This window comes from Lutra lutra, chromosome 16, assembly GCF_902655055.1.
Source record: "Lutra lutra chromosome 16, mLutLut1.2, whole genome shotgun sequence".
NCBI classification, from domain to species: domain Eukaryota; kingdom Metazoa; phylum Chordata; class Mammalia; order Carnivora; family Mustelidae; genus Lutra; species Lutra lutra.
The window spans coordinates 53,782,029-53,801,018 of NC_062293.1; positions in this window are offsets into that span (position 1 = coordinate 53,782,029).

Here is an 18,990-nt window from a genome sequence, read left to right on the forward strand (position 1 = left end):
CGATAAATATTTATAAACTAGTTGCTTACTTCTCCTGAGGAAGATGGGATTGAGCTGAGATCTGAGGGACAGTAAGTGTCAGCCAAGTGAATTCGATTCAGGCAAGTATGATGCATTGAGGGCTCTAGGGGAGAGGACATACCACGTTCAGGGAGCTGTCGTTACAGTGCAGGGTCAACAAGTCTATTAAGGATTTTAGACCTTATTCTACAGGCAGCAACTTGGCTTCCAAGAGGAGTGTTTTGTTGTTTTTTTTTTTTAACACAGTAAGAATTTGATGCAGGAATAAAACAAACCCCTTCATAGGGAAAATTGCTATCTCATTACCAAACAATGTACCCACCATAATTCATGGTTATGCATAGCCCTTATGTCAGGTCCAGCCAACAAATAAATCTGTTTTGTACATTACTGGATACATTTTAAAGTTAAAAGCTTAATAATTACAGAAGAAAATGTGAACAACTATTTCTATTATCCTAGGATAAGAAGGTAGAAAACTATACGGAGACATTGAAAGATGTGCCTACATAAAATCAAAACTTTCTTGAGCTGTAACAAAAGAACTATAAAGCTGAAATATACACAGAACCTTATCATTTTTTAAGTATGACAGTAATTAATAATAATTTAATTAAATAATTTAAAAATCCTAATGTAAACCTAGTTTTTAAAATCAAAGGAACAAGATGAGCAGATTAGTAAGGAGCTCATAAAAGAAAAATACACAGAATGCATGAGGGCAATGAATTATGTCTGTTACAGTAATGTACACATGCCAAGTCCGGAGAACAGACATGGCGCGTGGTAGACACTATTTGCCGAATGAATAAATACAGAATGTTCTTTGGCTTCCTTAGTGCTTTCAAAGAATACTTTTTTAAAAACCCACAAGATTTACTTTTCAACCACAAATTTAGTCAACGTTAAAGATATTGGTCACATCCAATCAGAGAATGTGGGAAATTTCAAACCGAAATTCCACAGAAGCACACTGTATTGATTATAAATTAGAAACAATGAATCCCCACTAAATAGAGGCTGATTAAATAAATCAGAATATATCCATGAATCGAGTGAAATACTATACAACCCCTCAAAATGTTTATATAGGTGGATATATAGGTGGATAGTTTAGATTGGAGACCCATATATGACATATTCGAAATTGAAAATTAAAACTGAGAAGCTACAGAAGGAAGAGTTTAAGTGTTTCACTATTGAAGTATAATGTTTGCTATAGGCTTCTAGGAATAACTTTAGTGAGTTAATGAAGTTTCCTCTGTTCCTAGTTTATCAAAGTTTTTTTTTCTCATTTATTTTTTAAATCCAGTGTTGCTGATAAGAATATTGGTATTAATCCATTTATTTGGTTCCTTGTAGATATCCTTGTTTGTTTGTTTTTTCCCTCTCTTTCTAATTCTCATTTTAACTAAATTTTGCCATAATGTATCTAGGTGATGGTCTTTTTTCATTCAGTCCTGCTCAACATTTGAAGGGCACTTAATTCTGGCATTCTTCTTCTTCTTTTTTTTTTTTTAAATCTCTGTCACTAATTTCCATTTTCCCTTTTCTCCACCCTTCTACCCAGCAAGTTTTAATTTTTATTTCATAATTATTTTTTCCTTTCTTTGTGCTGAACATCAGCTTAAGTTTTCGATGCAATCTATTAGCTTATAAATTTATTCTTTTTTTCTTTTTATCTGTATCCATGCTGTTCTTGGTCCATATAACTGAGCTTTAGATTTTTGTAATAAAATTTTTAATTCACAAGCTTTCTAGTTGATTCTGTCTTCTTTTTAAAATGATCTGTGATGTGTACTCCGTATTGCAAGGATTGTAATTACATATATGTATATGTGTGTGTGTGTGTGTGTGTGTATCTTTAAATATACATATTTAAAGATTTATTTATTTATTTTAAAGAGAGAGAGAGAGCATGCACAAGTGGGAGAGGCAGAGGGAGAGGGAGATAGAATTTGAAGTAGACTCTATACTGAGTGTGGACCCCAACACGGGGTTTGATCTAATGACCCTGAGATCAGGACCTGAGCTGCAAACAGTTGGCTGCTTAACCAACTGTGCCACCCAGGTGCCCCTCTTGTTCTGTTCTCATCACTCTATTAAATCTATCCTCTTGACTATTGTATCAGGCAGCTATTGTTGTGGTAATGCTGCATAACATAAAACTCTGAAAAGGCATTTATTTTTCTTGCTCACAGGTCTGCAGACTAGAGTGACTCTACGTTAGATGGCATTTGGCTGGGCTGGGCCCTAGGACTCAGCTGGGATTCAGGTCTGTCTCACTTCACCCTCTCCTTGGACCAAAAAGTGCCTGGGGGCATCTTCACCTCATGGTCGATCATGGGAAAACAAGAGATCAAAGGAATCTGTGCAAGCATGTTTGAAGTCATGGCTCATAGCCACATCTACTGACAGTGATGTTTGCTTATCTGCTCAGTCTCAGATTAGATTTTCTTAACTAGGATTTCTGGAGGGCTATATTTTTTCAGCACTGTTTGTTTGTGGGGGAGGGTGGAACTTGGTGTCATATCAGGTCTACCCAAGCCCAACTCTAATGATTGCATAGCAGATGCTGTTGCTGCTCTACCCGTATCTCTTCGGCACATACATTCTGAAATGCTGGCTTTGTATTAAATACTCACGACTCTCTGCCCAAGGGCTTTCTTTGGTCATGGTAGCTTGCTGAGCCTATACTTAGAGTGGGACCCAGAAGATTGGAATGGAACTAACACCCCCAGAAGCAACCCTCAATCAATCATGGACTGGAAATGGATGAAGTCACTAATTTACCTCTTTCCTGTGGAAAAACTCACAAGTGTGTATTACATATCTCACAGTCATCTCCAACAGACTTGGGCCTCAGTTGTCCTCGGTTCCTCTACTTTAAATGCTGACCTGCTCTTTAACAAAGCCTATATTGGCTTCCTTCCCATCCTTCTTTTACCTCCTCACTTGCCTGTAGGCATGTCCTGAGATCATTTCCAAAATAAATGACTTACATTCCAATCCCTATCTCAGCATCTGCTTTTAGAGGAATCAAGCTTAAGACAAAACTATATTTTGGTAATAAAAGTTAATGTAAGGGACCACCTGAGTGGCTCAGTCGGTTGAGTGCCTCTTGGTTTCAGCTCAGATCATGATCTTGGGGATGTGGAATCGAGTCCCACGTCGGGCACCGTTCTTAGCGGGGAGTCTACCTGAGATTCCCTTTCTCCTTCTCCCTCTGCCCCTTTCCCCACTACATATAAATATAATATAATTATAATTATACAATTACATATAAATATAAATGAATAAATAAATCTTAAAGAAAAAAGTAAACACAAAGCAAGCAGAAGCAAGGAAGTGATAAAGATTAGGATAGGAATTAATGAAATAAAAACTGAGGAATATTAAAAAGAAAATCAGTGAAATCAGAAGAAAACCGTCTCTCTTTCTCTCTAAAAATGAGTAAATCTTAAAAAGCATCAACAACAACAAATAACCTCAAGTAGAGACTAGGGCACACTGAACCGTCCTACCCACTCTTAGCAAAGATAAGGGAAAACAAAGAACCCTCTCATGTACTGTATGTGAGAATATAAATTGGTACAGAATTTTGGGAGAGTCATTCCATAATTGCTATTTAAATTTAAAATACCCTTTAACTTTTTATTTCATTTACTTCCATATGGCCTGAAATCTTATACTTGCGTATCACTTCTAATTTTAAAAGCCAATGAAAAGCATTTAACGTACATTTGCACATTTACCGTATCATGACCCAAACACACACAGAGTGTGGGAGGACAGAGCAGAGCAGCACAGAGTCTAAAAGCCAAAAAACAAACAGGCATCTCAAGGCAGAATTAAGCAAAGAACCCAGGTCCCTATAGTGGCCATGAATAATGCTGAATCAAATATAAAACTCAAATCTAGTCAAAACCAGCTCAATATCAATTTCTCGCTTTAATTAAAAGTGTATTGCTTGAACTATGTCCAACCCATGTCTTTCTGGAATTTCTAAGTCTTGCTTTTGGTCCAAAACTTTTCACCATTTATCACACTTTACAGCCACCCTCTTAGGAAGGAACACAAGGTTGGTCTGTGTAAGTTAAATACACAAGTGTACGCCGGTGCTGTTGTTATGTCATTTCCCGTAGGTGATCCAGGAAGAAGCCTTGAGCCTCAAAGTGGCAGATCATGGAGGCCAGTTTATTGCAATCAATTTTTCAATAACTCCAAACTGGGCCAGATTCAATCCAATAACAAAAGATGAAAGTGTCTAAGTCTATTAAACTATCAGGTGCCTGAATTTACTTAAATCACATATTAATTTCCTTCCCTGATCTCACTGCTAAGCTGTCAAAGTGCTATCCATGTGTCACTGAATCAACTATTCTGGGGTCAATTATGTTGAATTGCTTTACTATTAATTGGATCACAGCCCAGCAGACTTAATTCAGTCTTCAGTCTGGAATGGTCCATGATCCAATCACCCCCAAGTCCTCTCTCTGAAAGCAGCACAAGGGAATGTATTGTCTGATTGTCCTCTTGGAGGTCAACCTTAAAATCCAGGCATGCACTCTCACAACCCCCCTATAATAATGTTGAGTGTAACCATTTGTGAGCTGGTAACTTGGGCATGTCCCAAGAGCAACTATCTCACTTGAGGCATAATGACATAGTCCTGCTCCCCCCCCAACCCCCGCCCCGAATGTAGTACCATCAATGTAATGGCTTATTGCTTCTGGAGTCCTCATTCCCATCCCCATTCTTTACAACCCTCATTCTTCCAGAATGGAATTTTCTACCACCTACCCCAGACTTCTTGCTTTACAAAGTTAAGTCTTGTTCATCTTTAGCACCTTTGCAAGTGCCCACACACTCTCCCTCCAGTTTCCTGCTTTTAATGTTCTCAAAAGCCTGCTTTGCATCGTAGCCGACTGGAACGAGTCCAAGAGTCCTTTCAGAAGCACGGTGCATGGTATCCATTTTCACTGAGGAAGAAGTGTGGCATCTTGAAGGAACAATGAAAGATTCTTCTTAGCTGCGATATTTTCTTGCAGCTTTTAAAAACACCTGGATGTATTCTAGGATATTCTTGATAGTCAGAATTTCTCCTTCCAAATATGGATCTAACCCACAGCTGGAAATAACATGTTCTCCAAATCCCCTTGCCAAAGAGCTAAATATCTTCCCAGCATTTTAAATCATTTAAAGGCACTTAACCACTCAAAATGGTATGAATTCTCCTTCCACTCACATGGAAAGCATTGCACAATTGACAAAGAGCATTAGAGGGGCTTCAAAACCAAAGCTAGAAAAAAAAATTAAGAAAAGCAAATACTCTAGAGATTTATGAATGAAAAATCTTTAACTAAACTATCGTGAAAAGCTTATCAGGAATGAGTGAACAGTCCTTCCTTGGTCTCACACCCAAACTGGCAAGAATTTATTTCTGCTGGCTGGAAAGACAAATCAGACTTATAAAATAAAATAAAATAAAATAAAATAAAATAAAATAAAATAAAATAAAATAAAATAAAATAAAATAAAACTATGAACACCATAAGAAGAATAAATCAGTTTTCTTTCTTTTTTTTTTTTTTCCTGAGAAGTAAATCAACTCTTAGAAATATGTCAGTAGAGGGGTACCTGGGTGGCTCAGTGGGTTAAAGCCTCTGCCTTCAGCTCAGGTCACGATCCCAGGGTCCTGGGATCGAGCCCCGCATCGGGCTCTCTGCTCGGCGGGGAGCCTGCTTCCTCCTGCCTCTCTGCCTACTTGTGACCTCTCTCTCTCTCTCTAAAAAAAGAAAGAAAGAAAGAAAGAAATATGTCAGTAGAGCATATATTTGGGGATGGGTGCATTTTTTTTCCATCCCTATTCTTCTAGACCAAATCACTCTCACCTCTTATCTGAACAAGTACAACACTGCCTAGCTGAAGTTATGGCTCCTACTTTGGCCATGCTAATCCTTTCTTCAAAGAGCCTCCGAAACATATCACCTCCCTATGAAACTGTCTAATAACTTCCCATTGTTCTTAGAATAAACCCTTCACCAGGGTCAGTTAGGACCTGCATGATCTGACTCCATACATGTTTCTGCAGTTTCATCTTGAACCATCTGTATTAGCTATGGCACTTCAACCTTGACCTGTTTTTAAAACACACTTTGCAGTTCCAGCTCAGGCCTTCTGTACTCACTATTTGCTCTGTCTTGAGCACACTTTTCCTGGCTGCTTTATTACTTTTTTGGAGACTCTCATCTTTTACTCCTCAGCTTAAAACTCAACTGGCAGAAGGCTTCTCCGCTAACCTATCTAGAGCAGATCTACTTTTATCCCCAGCCACTTTTATTACATTCATGGGTTTTACTTCTACATAGCACCTGTTTACTACTTTTGTTTTCTCTCTTCTGGAATAGAGGTTTTGTCTGTCTTATTCAGCATTCTACCTTCACTGTTTAGAACATTGTCTAGTAAATACAACTTTGACAAATATTTGTTGAATGGATAAAGAATGAATTCAAAGATCCTCTCTAAAATATAGAGGATAATAATAGTCCAAACAACTTATTAGTGAACCAAGCGCAATAAATCCATACTTGTTCCTCATGAATGAGCTATTTAATGAGGACATAGTAATGCCAAGGCTGCAAAGAGCCTGAAAGCACATTGTTTCCAGAGATACTACTACCTTCTTGGGCTCTGTGTTTTCAAGCCACTCTACAGCAGTATTTTTCAAATGTTCTGGATGATCAGAATCATGAGGGGGCACCTGTAAATATGAGACCTCCAAGACTTGGCTCTTGGAGATACTGAGATAGTGCGTCCAGGATGATGCCTGAGATTTTCAATTTTTAAGAAGTATCTCTAGGTGCTTTTTATCCCAGAAGTTTGGGAAATACTACTTTAGGGCCCAGATTGGAAGACTTTGCTACACATTTGAACCCCAAATCCCAGACTGTATTCTCATGCCAAGCAAATTGGGATATTTGGAAGAGACACTTAGGCTTCCATTTTTCTTCTAAGACTTTCCATTATTCCAATGTCTGTCCAAGCTTGAGAATCGCTCCTCTAAGACGGTACTTCTCAAACTTTACCTTGCATATGAATCACCTGCAGAGCTTGTTAAAATGCAGATTCTGGTTCAGTAGGTCTTGGTTGGGGACCAATATTCTGGGTTTTCTCATAAGCTTTCAGCAGATTCGATACTGTGTCTCTTTGGATCCCTCCTTGAACGACAAAGTTCTAGTGGATCCACAAATGGTACAATGTGTAGTGTCTTAATTTGTTTGGGCTGTTATAACAAAATGCCCCAGGCTGAGTGCTTATTAACAGCCGATATTTGTTTCTCACAGTTCTGGAACCTGGAAGTCCAAGCTCATGGTGTCAGCATGGTCAGATGAGAGTCCTTTCCAGGTTGCAGACTTACTGTATTTTCTCCTGCTAGAAGGGTCTAGGGATCTCTCTGGAGCTTCTTTTTTTGAAGGCACTAATCCCTTTTGTGAGGACATCACCCTCCAAAGTCCCCACCTCTTGTCACTATCATCTTGGGGATTAGGTTTCACCTTATGAAATTTGAGGGGGGACACAAACACCCAGACCATAACACATGATGACACTAGTTACGCATATGGTGTGGAAACCAATTGAAAGAGATTTTGGGGGCGCCTGGGTGGCTCAGTGGGTTACGCCTCTGCCTTCGGCTCAGGTCATGATCTCAGGGTCCTGGGATCGAGCTCCGCATCTGGGTCTCTGTTCAGCAGGGAGCCTGCTTCCCCCAACCCCTCTGCCTGCCTCTCTGTCCACTTGTGATCTCTCTCTCTCTCTGTCAAATAAATAAATAAAATCTTAAATAAAAGAGAGAGATTTTGTCTCTGACATGTTGATCCAATGAATTACATTTAGTTATAGACATGTGGGGTTTGGGCTGAGTAATATAATGTATTTGAATTTTTTTGACATTTTCATTCACAAATACATGTGGGTCCACTTCATGTTAGGCAATGTGCTTCCTCTTCTGTGTATGGGAAAACATCACAATAAAGCGAACAATAAAAATTCTGCACAAAAAAAGTGGTATTTCTGTGTCACAAATAATTTCAATTATCTTCTGTCCTAAAGCAAATGAGAGTACTCAAAATTCTTCAAATCTTTTAAATGGATAGGTTACTAAGATGGATGACAATCTTCCAGGCATATTCATGGTACATAATTATTTGCAATAGGGTTCAAGACACACTGTCCCAAAATATGGGACCCTAGCATACTGAATACCATAAACTGAAGGAATTTGAGAATACAGCAGAAGTGGGAAGCCCACTCTGACAGGCCCCCTTCTTCCCGGAAAGAGGTCATAAAACTCCCAGTGAAAGGTACCCTCCCTGTACTAGGAGGAAAGAAGACATTCTTATCACCAGAAATGGGGAACCTGGGGGCCAAGAAGGCTGCATAAACAAACTTTGTTAAACTAACTTTATCTTCCTCGTTACTTCTTCTCTATTTGCTATCCTTAGCTCAAACCACTTTGTCTTTGTCAATTCTTCACAGATTCTTTGTCTAGAAGGCATAAAAGCTTTTGATCTGGTCAGTTCTTTGGGTCTTTAGTCTTTTGTGAAGGTTCCCATGTACACATAAAATTCAATAAAATGTGCGTGCTTTTCTCCTATTAATCTGTCCTTGTTGGTTTAAATGCCAGACCTAGTCAGAGACCCTAAGAGGGCCCAAGAAAGCTTTTTCCTTCTTTACACTTGCAATCTTGGGTAAATAGTTCCATCTATGTCTTAAATCTGAGTCTCAATTCTAGGGACACATACATATTGGTAAAGTCAATGACCAGTTTCTGGGTCTGGTCATTACCCAACACAGCAAGGTCTTACTATAAGCAGAAGCTGTGATTGTGAGAAAGAAGTTTTTTCTTGACTGGCTTTGGTCAAAGGCCATGTCTTTATATTCAATTAGTTAGACCTTTGGCAGTTTCATCACTGAGCAATAGATCTGATTATCTTCTTAATGACTGACATAATCAGACCCTTTATTGATAAACCCACTGCTTTGTACTCAACCGTAACGAGAGTTGAAGGAAAAAGAAATTGATCCCTTTGGTGAAGACTAATCTGTGCCCTTAAAATATGGAGTCTTTCGGAAAGGCGGGGAGGGGATGTGATTCTATTTCTCTAATGCGCTGACACCAATGGCGTGAACAGTTCTATTACTGAACCTTGAACTACAGGTACAAAGTTAACCACTGTGAGAAGCAGCCTCATGACTTGTCCTCCAGGAACAAGAGACAGTTTGTTTTAAACCAAAACACAGAGCTAGATAAATTCAAGTATGGCATCCTAAGTTCCACTTGTGGAGAATCTCTATTCATCTACAGCAGCGGCATATTTAAGACAGAGGTATTATTACAGAGTGGAAATAAAGCCAGTCTTCCCACTTGCTAACTGTTCAGCATTAATCAAACTTCCTCAGTAACGTAGGATTCAACTCCCTTAAGCCTAAAATTGAGCCTCAAAGTCCTTTCCATTCAAAAGCCTATGAATCTACGAGAGCGTTTCAGCTCGTTGAGCTCCTACATGGGTTCAGCTTGGAAATTGGAGGTTTGTAGGTTTCAGTTAGTACGCCTTCATTACTGGATGGTTTCTGACAGCTGGCTAACTAACTGGAAATTACCAAGTCTATTACCAAGTCTACTCTCTCTGACTGAGAGTTGTAGCCTTGTTCTGGAATAAAGTGAAGATATTTGCCCTCTGAACTGGGCTCCACACGTACCTCTCACTGGGCACAAATTTGCTTAACAAAATAAGAAGAGACATAGCCACAGAGATGTTTATTCAGACCTTTGCAAGTGACCCCGCTCTCAGCACCCCTTTCAACACTGTTGTGAAAATTACAAGGTAATTGCCAAGTTCAATCTGCTTCCATGATGTAATAAATGGAAAGACCTGTGAATTGCTCCATTGCTAGACATTAAGGCAGGGAATGATGTCATTCCTTAAAAATAAATAAGCATAACCTAATGTCTTTTTATTAATAGTCGACTAATTGCTGCATCAGAAGAAGGGAAGCTTTGTAGAAGGGAATGAGAAACTGCGCCTGACATCATACCAAATAGCACAAGAGGAACTTTATTCTCCTGGTGGACACACATACACACACGGGTAAAATGACTTCTTAAGTAATGAATCCCCAGATAACGCTATAAGAAACATGAAAGGGGTGTCAGCCATCTGATTGGCTCACAGCTGGAAAAAATTAGAGACTGAAAAATGACTGAGAAGTGATACAATGTGATCCATGGGGAAAAAGGCTGTCTGGGGAAGGACGGGAGAGGCTCTGTTTCGAACGTGACCCCTCCTGCCATCACTGGGAGCCCTTCATTTCAGACCCCACATCTCACTTGTGCACTCGTGAGTTTGCTCAAGAGCCCTGCGACACATGCAGAGTCTTGGTAATGTGCAGTATGGCTGAATGGGAAGAGAAGCAATGGGAAAAAAATAACATTCACCCATACGGCAAGTTCAGAAGTCAAGGAACTAAAGAAGAATCAGATTCTCCAGGTATTATGATTTTTAAGTATTTATGGCTCAACAACTGGCCTTTTTTTCTTATCAGTGGGTTGGAATGTTTCTTCCTGGGAGATTGAATTTATCCCTTTCTCAACTACTCTGAATGTGATGATTTTTGTAGCACTGGTGGGGGTAGGGGATAAAAAAAAATAAGAAAGAAAAGTCCATTCACAACTTCTGGAGTGTGTCCATCATATTTCCTATGGACAGACGTCATAAAATACCTGGCCAGATTGAAATACATGGTTCATTGATAGTGGAAACAGGATCCCAAATGCGTTACCAAAGACAAAGTTGATGGCAACATGCCTCTTGTCCCCAACCTGGAATTTCATTCGCTATGGAAGTCAACACAAACGCCAGTTAGGTGAGGCATTTCCATCTGGATCTGGACCCTGTAAGAGAAGGGGGTCAGGAACCTGTCATCAAAGGAAAACAGTCTTCAAATCAGCCTCTCAATAGGTGTCCTGACAATTGTGGGCCAGCCATACTACCAGGTAACGTTTCTCTTTGGGTATCTTTTCATACCGAGTCAGCGCTGGAGCATGTATGAGTGAATCAGAATGAACAACTTATCCAAAGAGCATGAAACCATTCATATAGCCTGTCTTGGTTGAGGATTGTAAACACAAACAACTGTTAACCTCTCCTGACACATCGCAGAGCAGAAACAGCCCTATTGAGATTCCTACCATTTAGGGTGCCTAGGGTTCAGGAACCATTCTGGCATGGTGAGTCCCAAGCAGAAGGCCATTCATAATTAGATACCTCACTGGGGCCTCAGTGATGAGGGAAAGAAGTCCAGGAAAAAGGCAGAACGAGAAGGGAGAAAACCCAGTTAGGGGATGCCATATAAAGAGCTTTGTATGGAATCCCAGGGAGCGATCAAGAAGAGAACTGTGGTTGAGGATATTGTCAATGGCAATGAAATAATTATTACCAATGGTAATGATTGGGAATCATGAGTTCAATGTGCCCACCTGAGGCTCTGGTTCTTAAAGGTTGGTCCCCTAGTTAGAAATGCAAATTCTCAGGCTCTGTCAAGATGTGAATCAGAAACCCTGGGAAGGGGTCCATAGATCTGTTTTAACAAGCCTTCCAGGTAATTCTGATGCTTGCTCGAGTCTGCGAACCACGGGTCTAAGAACCCTACTGAAGTAAGGCCCATCAACACTGTTCTTTCTGAAAGCAAGTCCCTCACATTGCCGTGATCCTTGTTCCCACTCCACTCCCAGTCTTGTCACAACCTCTGATCACAATTGAACTCTATGAAAAGGCACCTGTAGGCAGGAAAGAGATAGTGTGCATTGCTTTAATACCCTTGACATTTTGGGCAAGTTCATCCACTTGCCCAACTGGACCTCATTTGCCAAATCTGCCAAGTGACCTGTTGGCATGGTCCCTGGAGAACTAATTTTATATGATTCTATGAGCTGTCGGTGCCATTATCCTAAACCCTAACTATCCACTGCTGCTCTCATTATGCATGTTATCGAGAGACTCAGAAGGGTAAGGAGGTCTGATAATACTCCTCAAGATATCAGCACAATAAACCATTGAAGCCTTGTAGATAATGAGACCCTTAGCAAAAACTGCCTTTGACATCACTATCTGAGACAGGGAAAGGGATCTATAACAAATAAACATGTCTAAATTTATCAGTCTGCATTCTTGCGACATACACTTAAGATAGTGTATTAATGTTAGTAAAAGCAAGGTTCTCGCCTGGGTTGTTCCCAAGTAAAAATTGAGTAATTAAATGGTAAATCCGGTGACTAGGTATGATAGTGAGGTTTTATAATAGATTTATTCAGTAATAACATTATCATAATAAATGTAAGACCCAAAGCACTGGAAAAGATTTTGGGAATTAGACCGTGCATGCCTTCAATAGATGAGCCAGATTCAGGCTCATTTAAGTATTTTATTCTATTTTTAAAAATTATCTTAAGTTCTTTTTTGTGGAAAATTTAAAATAGATGAAAAGTAGACACAGTATAATAATGACTGTCCCCCCCACTGCCCCATATTTGCTGGAGTCCAAGTTTAGGGCAAAAACTGTAGTTAGGAAATATGCAAACAGGGAGCATTGGAGAATCAGGAAATCAGAGAGAAGACCTAGGAAGGCACAAAAACAAGGTCAGGAGCTAAACGCTTACCTTGCAGGGCACACAAAGGAACCCTGTGAGGCTGTGCTCTGCCCTCAGCCTCTGCATGACTCATAATAGCATTGGCATTAGTGACCCTCACAACTCTTCAAAGTGCTTTACTCACACTCCCAACACAGCTGCACATGAGGCATTGATTGTGCTCCTACTGTGTACATGGGCAACACAGTCCCAGAGGCTAGTTCACGGTAGGATGGGGGTTTGAACCCTGGCAGGAACCTTCCAGAACCTATGTGCATACCCAGTGAAATGCCTCTGTACCTTACAGAGATTTTCCTACTTTTACAGACCAAGGAAAAGGGAAAGGGAATAGCTTCTTGCTGGCTTATACTGGGCAACCCCCAAATAAAACAGAAATTCTGATGCCCCACCCAAGACAAATTAATTTCAGATCTTCAGGGCAACCTTTGAAGCTCTCCAGATGATTCTGATGTGCAGACAAGATTGAGAAAACACTGATAGTGGAAGGGGCCTTAAGTGTCATCTGTCATCTGCTTTGAAATCCCAACTCTTTGTCTCTTGGCCAGCTCCTCACCTGTTTTATGGGGAAATATCTTTTCATTTAGATGATTACAGTAAAGATGATCTTTTGAAGGCTTCTGGCACATTGCAGGTGCTCAACAAATTATAGTTATTCATCCTACTATTAGCTGCTGACATATCCAAAGTTAGAATAATGGATTTTATTTTACTTTGTTTTCCAGTAAGCACAGTAAATGGTATCCAGCACTGGGGGCTTCAGCAGTGCTTTGGAGTAATAGCTAACATATTAAAGAGCAGACTATAGTAATCAAAGCTTGTGATCTATAAAAGTCAACCATGTTGACAAGTATAGCAAACGCCATTGCCCTCCAGATGTCTTACATTTGTGCTCAGTAAAACCCAAATACCTCTGTTCTGACCACGCGGAGAGAAGCTCAAGTATTGTTTTTCGTCTTCTGCAGTTTATCTGTGTGAACTTGCCTTCCTTGAAGAGGCTGGTTAACCATGGCAAGTCCCAAGATAACTTGTTTTCTGCCTTCAATGATTTGAAGGGCCTTTGATGATCATGAAGTTGACATATTGTTTATTCCCTGGGTCTGCAGTGGGCTCAATGGAAAGACACAGCTCGAAATTGAAAGGAAAGCTCTCAGATGGGCATCTTGGTCTCTGAGTGAAAATTTGCTGGGGGCTCTCCAAAAATCAAATGCAGCCCTGTTCTGGTTTGATTGGCCTCCACCTGCCTTGCTTAGTCTGCATGGTCTCCTCCCACACTGCAATTCAACATTTCTTTTGATTCCCAGATTCAACATGGCCATGCATCCAGAGTGACTTTGGAATCCCAGTCATGGCTGAACTTGAGCTGAAACTCCAAGTCCCCGTAAGCATTTATAGCTTACTGGTCATGAGCGAGAGGACATTTTCTTGACAAATCACTGCTCTCAGACTCAATACTGGAGGCCCTTTAGCTTGTGACTATCCATTCAGCACCCATTGTCACACTGTCCCCAGCTGCTGGGCCATGTCCCACTTCTCCCCCACTGAGGTTATATGTATTTATTTCCCAATCCCCCAAAAGGGGTTATATTCCATTGGTGGTAAAGTGATCACTCCAGAGAGTTTAGTTAATAGAACCTTCCACCTAACAAAAATCAGTCTTTGATTTCTAAACACTTACATTCATAGAGTTTTAGAGCTGGAAGTGGCTCAAGCATTTGCTGGAATGTCTTCATTCAGTGAATGTAGTTAATCAGTGAAATAGTTTCAGCACAGCTGAGTGACTTACTGAAGACCAAGTGGTCATTCCAGACTGAGACCACCAGCTCCTTCTGGTGTTCTCATGCTGCCGTGAAGATTTTTAATTTTATTATCTTCCCTTATTAATTTTTTTAACTTTTTCATACTGGAGAATTTTAAACATATATAAAAGTAGATAGAATAGTATACAAGTCCTTAATACCCAAATTCAACAACTATCAATGATGGCAGGTCAATTTTGGTCAATCTTGTTGACTCATCATGCTCAGTCTTGATGCTATGGTCAATGATGTTTCATCCAAACCCTACCACCTTCCCATATTAATGTGAAGCAAATCCTAGATGTTACACTACTTCATTCATAAGTATTTGTTATGTTCCTATAAAAAATGAAATGCTCTTTAAAAATATATATACCCACATAACAGTAGAGTATTATCATACCTAAAAAATTCAGTCTCTGATACTCTGAAATTTGCAATCTTTAGATGTCATGTGTTCACCGTATTTTGTAAGACCATCATTTTAAAGTATTAAGGAATGTAAGATTGTGACAATATTGTGACTAGAGTTTTAAAATCTGCTTGGGAGAGTTCAGAGTACAAACTACCAATAATGCAAGAGGTTTAAAGAAGAATGTGGCAGGTCATACGTGTTTTAGAAAATCAGGCAGCAGGATCATCCCAGAATACCATGCTCAGGAAAGAAGATTAAGGATGCCTAATTGGAACAGGGCATTGAAAATGAGGACTCAGGCAGTAGAATTTAAAAGGGAAAATACAGAGTAGGGAGAGCTGTGCCTAAAATCTCAGAAGCAAACTGTATGATGTTGGTGTGGGATAGGGACGAGAGCATTTGAGTATAGCACAAATTTTGTAACCAGACACAATACCAAATGAGAATACTCGTTATTTCGGTTGGATCAGATCTGGAGAGTCGTGAGATGTCAAGCTCAGGGTTTTTCAGCTTATCTTTGCATACATTGGGGACCACTGAAGGCCACTGAGCTATTATAAAAGCAATTTGGCTTCACAGAGAGTGCCAAACAGGGATATAACATTTTGTCATTATTACGCAAAATAAATCGAAGCAGAAGTAAGACCTATCTATCTCCATACTACCATCAGAAAATATAATTAGGGAAAAAAGTATAATTTAAATGATAGCCACCAACACACTGTAGATATTAAGATTTTTCCAGGGACGTTCTAACATCATTTGTCAGAAGACATCAAATTAAATTGGCAAAAAAAGAACATGACTAGCTTATGTCTCCAGTAAAGATATTTGAAGTTGTTTATTGAACTGGAATTCAATCTCCATAATTTTGTGGCTCCCTCTTTTCATCCATAATAATTCATCTCTATAATTAAAGCCTAATGAACCAAACAATTTCTCTTTTCATAATCAACCTCATCTGTGTGAGTGGCCGACATTAAAACACAATCTTTCCAGTAAACGGAGTCAGTGCTCCTAGTAATGAAAAAAATAATCTCTCTCTTTCTTTGAAATTTCACACATACCCCCATTAATTAGCTTTATTTTCTTAAGAAAGCAGGATGTCATAAAGAGTACTAATAGAGATTCCTGATAACCCTCAGAATCCGAACAAAGCGATGTTATGATGAAATTAATTTACTTATGCACCTCAAAAATCCAAGAATGTGTGGTGTCACTGTGATCTATTGAGGACTTTCCCTCCCTTCCATGCTTCCTCACTTAATAATGCTCTGGTTCTCAGGAGTAGGACAGTGAAGAAAAAAGATGAAATCTCCGTCTTTGGGTCCTCATTTAAAATTCAAATATCTCTTGGAAATGTAAGGCTTTAAGCCATTATCAGCTAATGTCTTTGGGCATGATTAGTTGAAATCCAGCTGGGACCAAAAGGAAGACTCAGCCCAGGCCCCTGTTGGAATGGAGGCCCAGCCAGGAGAATTTGCAGAGGTAATAACACTAAGGGCAAAATTTTAGTCTCTACAATCTTGCATAGAACCGTGATCTAGTGACTTCCCAAGCAAACCACCTCCTAAACCAAGCAAACCACCTCCCATTGGCCTAAATGCCTAAGATGGCCACATCCAAGTGGCTAATGCATCTGCTGGAAAAAATACAAAAGTTGGAATGATTGTAAATGATGTTCTAAATACACCGCTGATAATATCCTTTGTGTCAGAGTCTCCATAGCTAAGGTTTCAAACTGGCCCTCCAGGCCTCACTTGGGACCTCTTTGCCCTACGTGTGGGATCCTTGAAAAGCTCTAATCAACATTTAAAAAGAAGAGATTTCACAGGAGGATATGCATTCTAGCTTCTCTCCGAGAATGGGGATATGTGGTAAAACTGGCTGAGTGTTCTACAGGACGCTATAGGGGCTCCTAGGAGCAGCTGTGTTCTTTGGAAACTGTGTTTTCCTGTTCCCCTCCCCCTCACCTCTGAGGCTGTGTCATTAGCCGTTATCATTGTCCTTAAGCTGATTTTCCACATTTGGAAGAAAAGATTTTCCAATATGGATGTCTCCATAAGAAGCGGGACACTTCAAGACAGCTAAGCTGACTTTTCCTATATCCTACCTGTCTTGCTCCTTCAGGCTTCTTGCCTGGTCCCCATGGGCCTTTGAGTTTCAAACTCTGCCTCAAGACCTTGTAGGGGAGGTAAAAATTTTCCTTGACCTATTCAGAGTCCTTGGCCGGGTCTCAAAATTAAAACCAACAAAGACAGATGAACAGGAGAAAAGCATACAAATTTATTTAATATAGGTTTTACATGAAACGAGAACTTTCGTAAAGACATGAGGACTTGAAGAAACAGTGAAGCAGTTACGCCTGGGTATCTGGGGGCTAAGTTTGATGAACAGTGGGCGGTTGTGTAGAAAAAGCAGCATGGTGGGTTTGTAGCAGTTCCTCTCAGAGCCCCTTTGTCTTAAGAGTTGAGGATGCTCCTTTCCTCCGGGCATAAGGAGGACCCCTCTTCCATGACGGTTTTATGACCTCTTTTAGGGGAGAAGGGTGGGTCAGAGCGACGTTCCCATCTCTGTTGTTTTCTCTGTTGAAAAACAAATCTTATATTTTAAAGTAAATTTTAAAGATCCTATTGGCTCTACTCAGGGATTCATGAATCGGGCAGCATCTCACCTAGCAGAGAGAAAGGAGCTCGGAGGAGCTGTACAAAATGAAAAGACTTTTATTGGTAGGGGGAGTGGGAATAAGGAAGTCATATGGAGGAAAAAAAGTGGATCGGTTATTGCAAGGTCAGTTTCCTTTAGGGGATGACCGGGTAGGTGGCCTCACTGGTGCTGATCAGGTGATTCCTGACTGGTTTAAGATTCTCTTTCTGGGAGCACTGAGACTATATAATGTTTTTCTCAGTTCGGTGACACGGGGCTTAGCATATGTGACTCTAATTTGCTCTCTTTTTGACAACTCAAGCTTCTTCAGCTTAAAAGCCAATATGCCAAGGTGCCCTACTTGGGGTCCTATGATCAGAACTCCACAAGAGGCAGCTGAATTCTGTCGGGAGGCTTTGCTTTTAGGTGGATACGGGGAATTCAGAAGAAACTTCTTCCTTCGGCTGTTGATCCTCAAATGTCTTCAGCTTAAAATAATCCTCATGCTACTGGGGCCTATTCAGAATCCCTCCGAGAGCTTGCCAGGAGAGATCGGCATGGAGTGACAAGACCGTGTGAGCCATGCCGAGATGGGACAGAGCCCAGGCAGTTTAATGTGCGTCTGTAATCTGTAAGGGCTAAGACTGAGGGTCAGTTGTGGGGAAACAGCAGGACTTCTGCTTTGTTTGCACGTATGTAATCGTTTGTTTTCTCCGCTAGCCCCACGTCAGGAATGCTGTGAGGCTCACCATTGTGAGGCTCACCCAGGGCCAGACACGTAGGTAAATGCTCACTTGCCTGACATTTGAATACCAGGCTTCATCATAAAGGACAAAAGGGTTTTCCAGTTTTTGTTTTGCCTTTTTTTTTTTTAAATATGTTGAAGACCTTCCAGAGGCTTCTGTCACAATCTGCCTCACATGCTTTTCAATCTCCTATCACAAGGCTTGCATGGGAAGCCATAGCTCTAACTTTGTGCACTCTACAGAACCCACATCCAATCTATCTGGCAGCATCCCACCTAGCAGATAGAAAGGAGCTCGGAAGAACGGGCACAGAACCTTCACAAGTCCTCTGTAAGGCAAATATGGTGCCTTGACGGCAGACAGGGGAACGATCTTTCATCCCTCCCTGGATCTATGTCCTGTGCAACAGGATGCCACAGCTCCTCCTGTAAAGAGGTAGAATTTACCCCCCACTCCTTGAATTTGACCTGGCCTTGTGACTTACTTTGGCCAATATGCAGAAGTGATGGTGGGCCCATCCTACGCCTCCAACGGTTTTGTGCACTTCTGCTCACTCGGAAATCTGCAGTGTCATGCGTGGAAGCTCAGGCTAGCAGGCAGGATAACAGATCAATGGCCCAGTCAACCTATTGCTGAGGAACAGCCAACCCACCACAG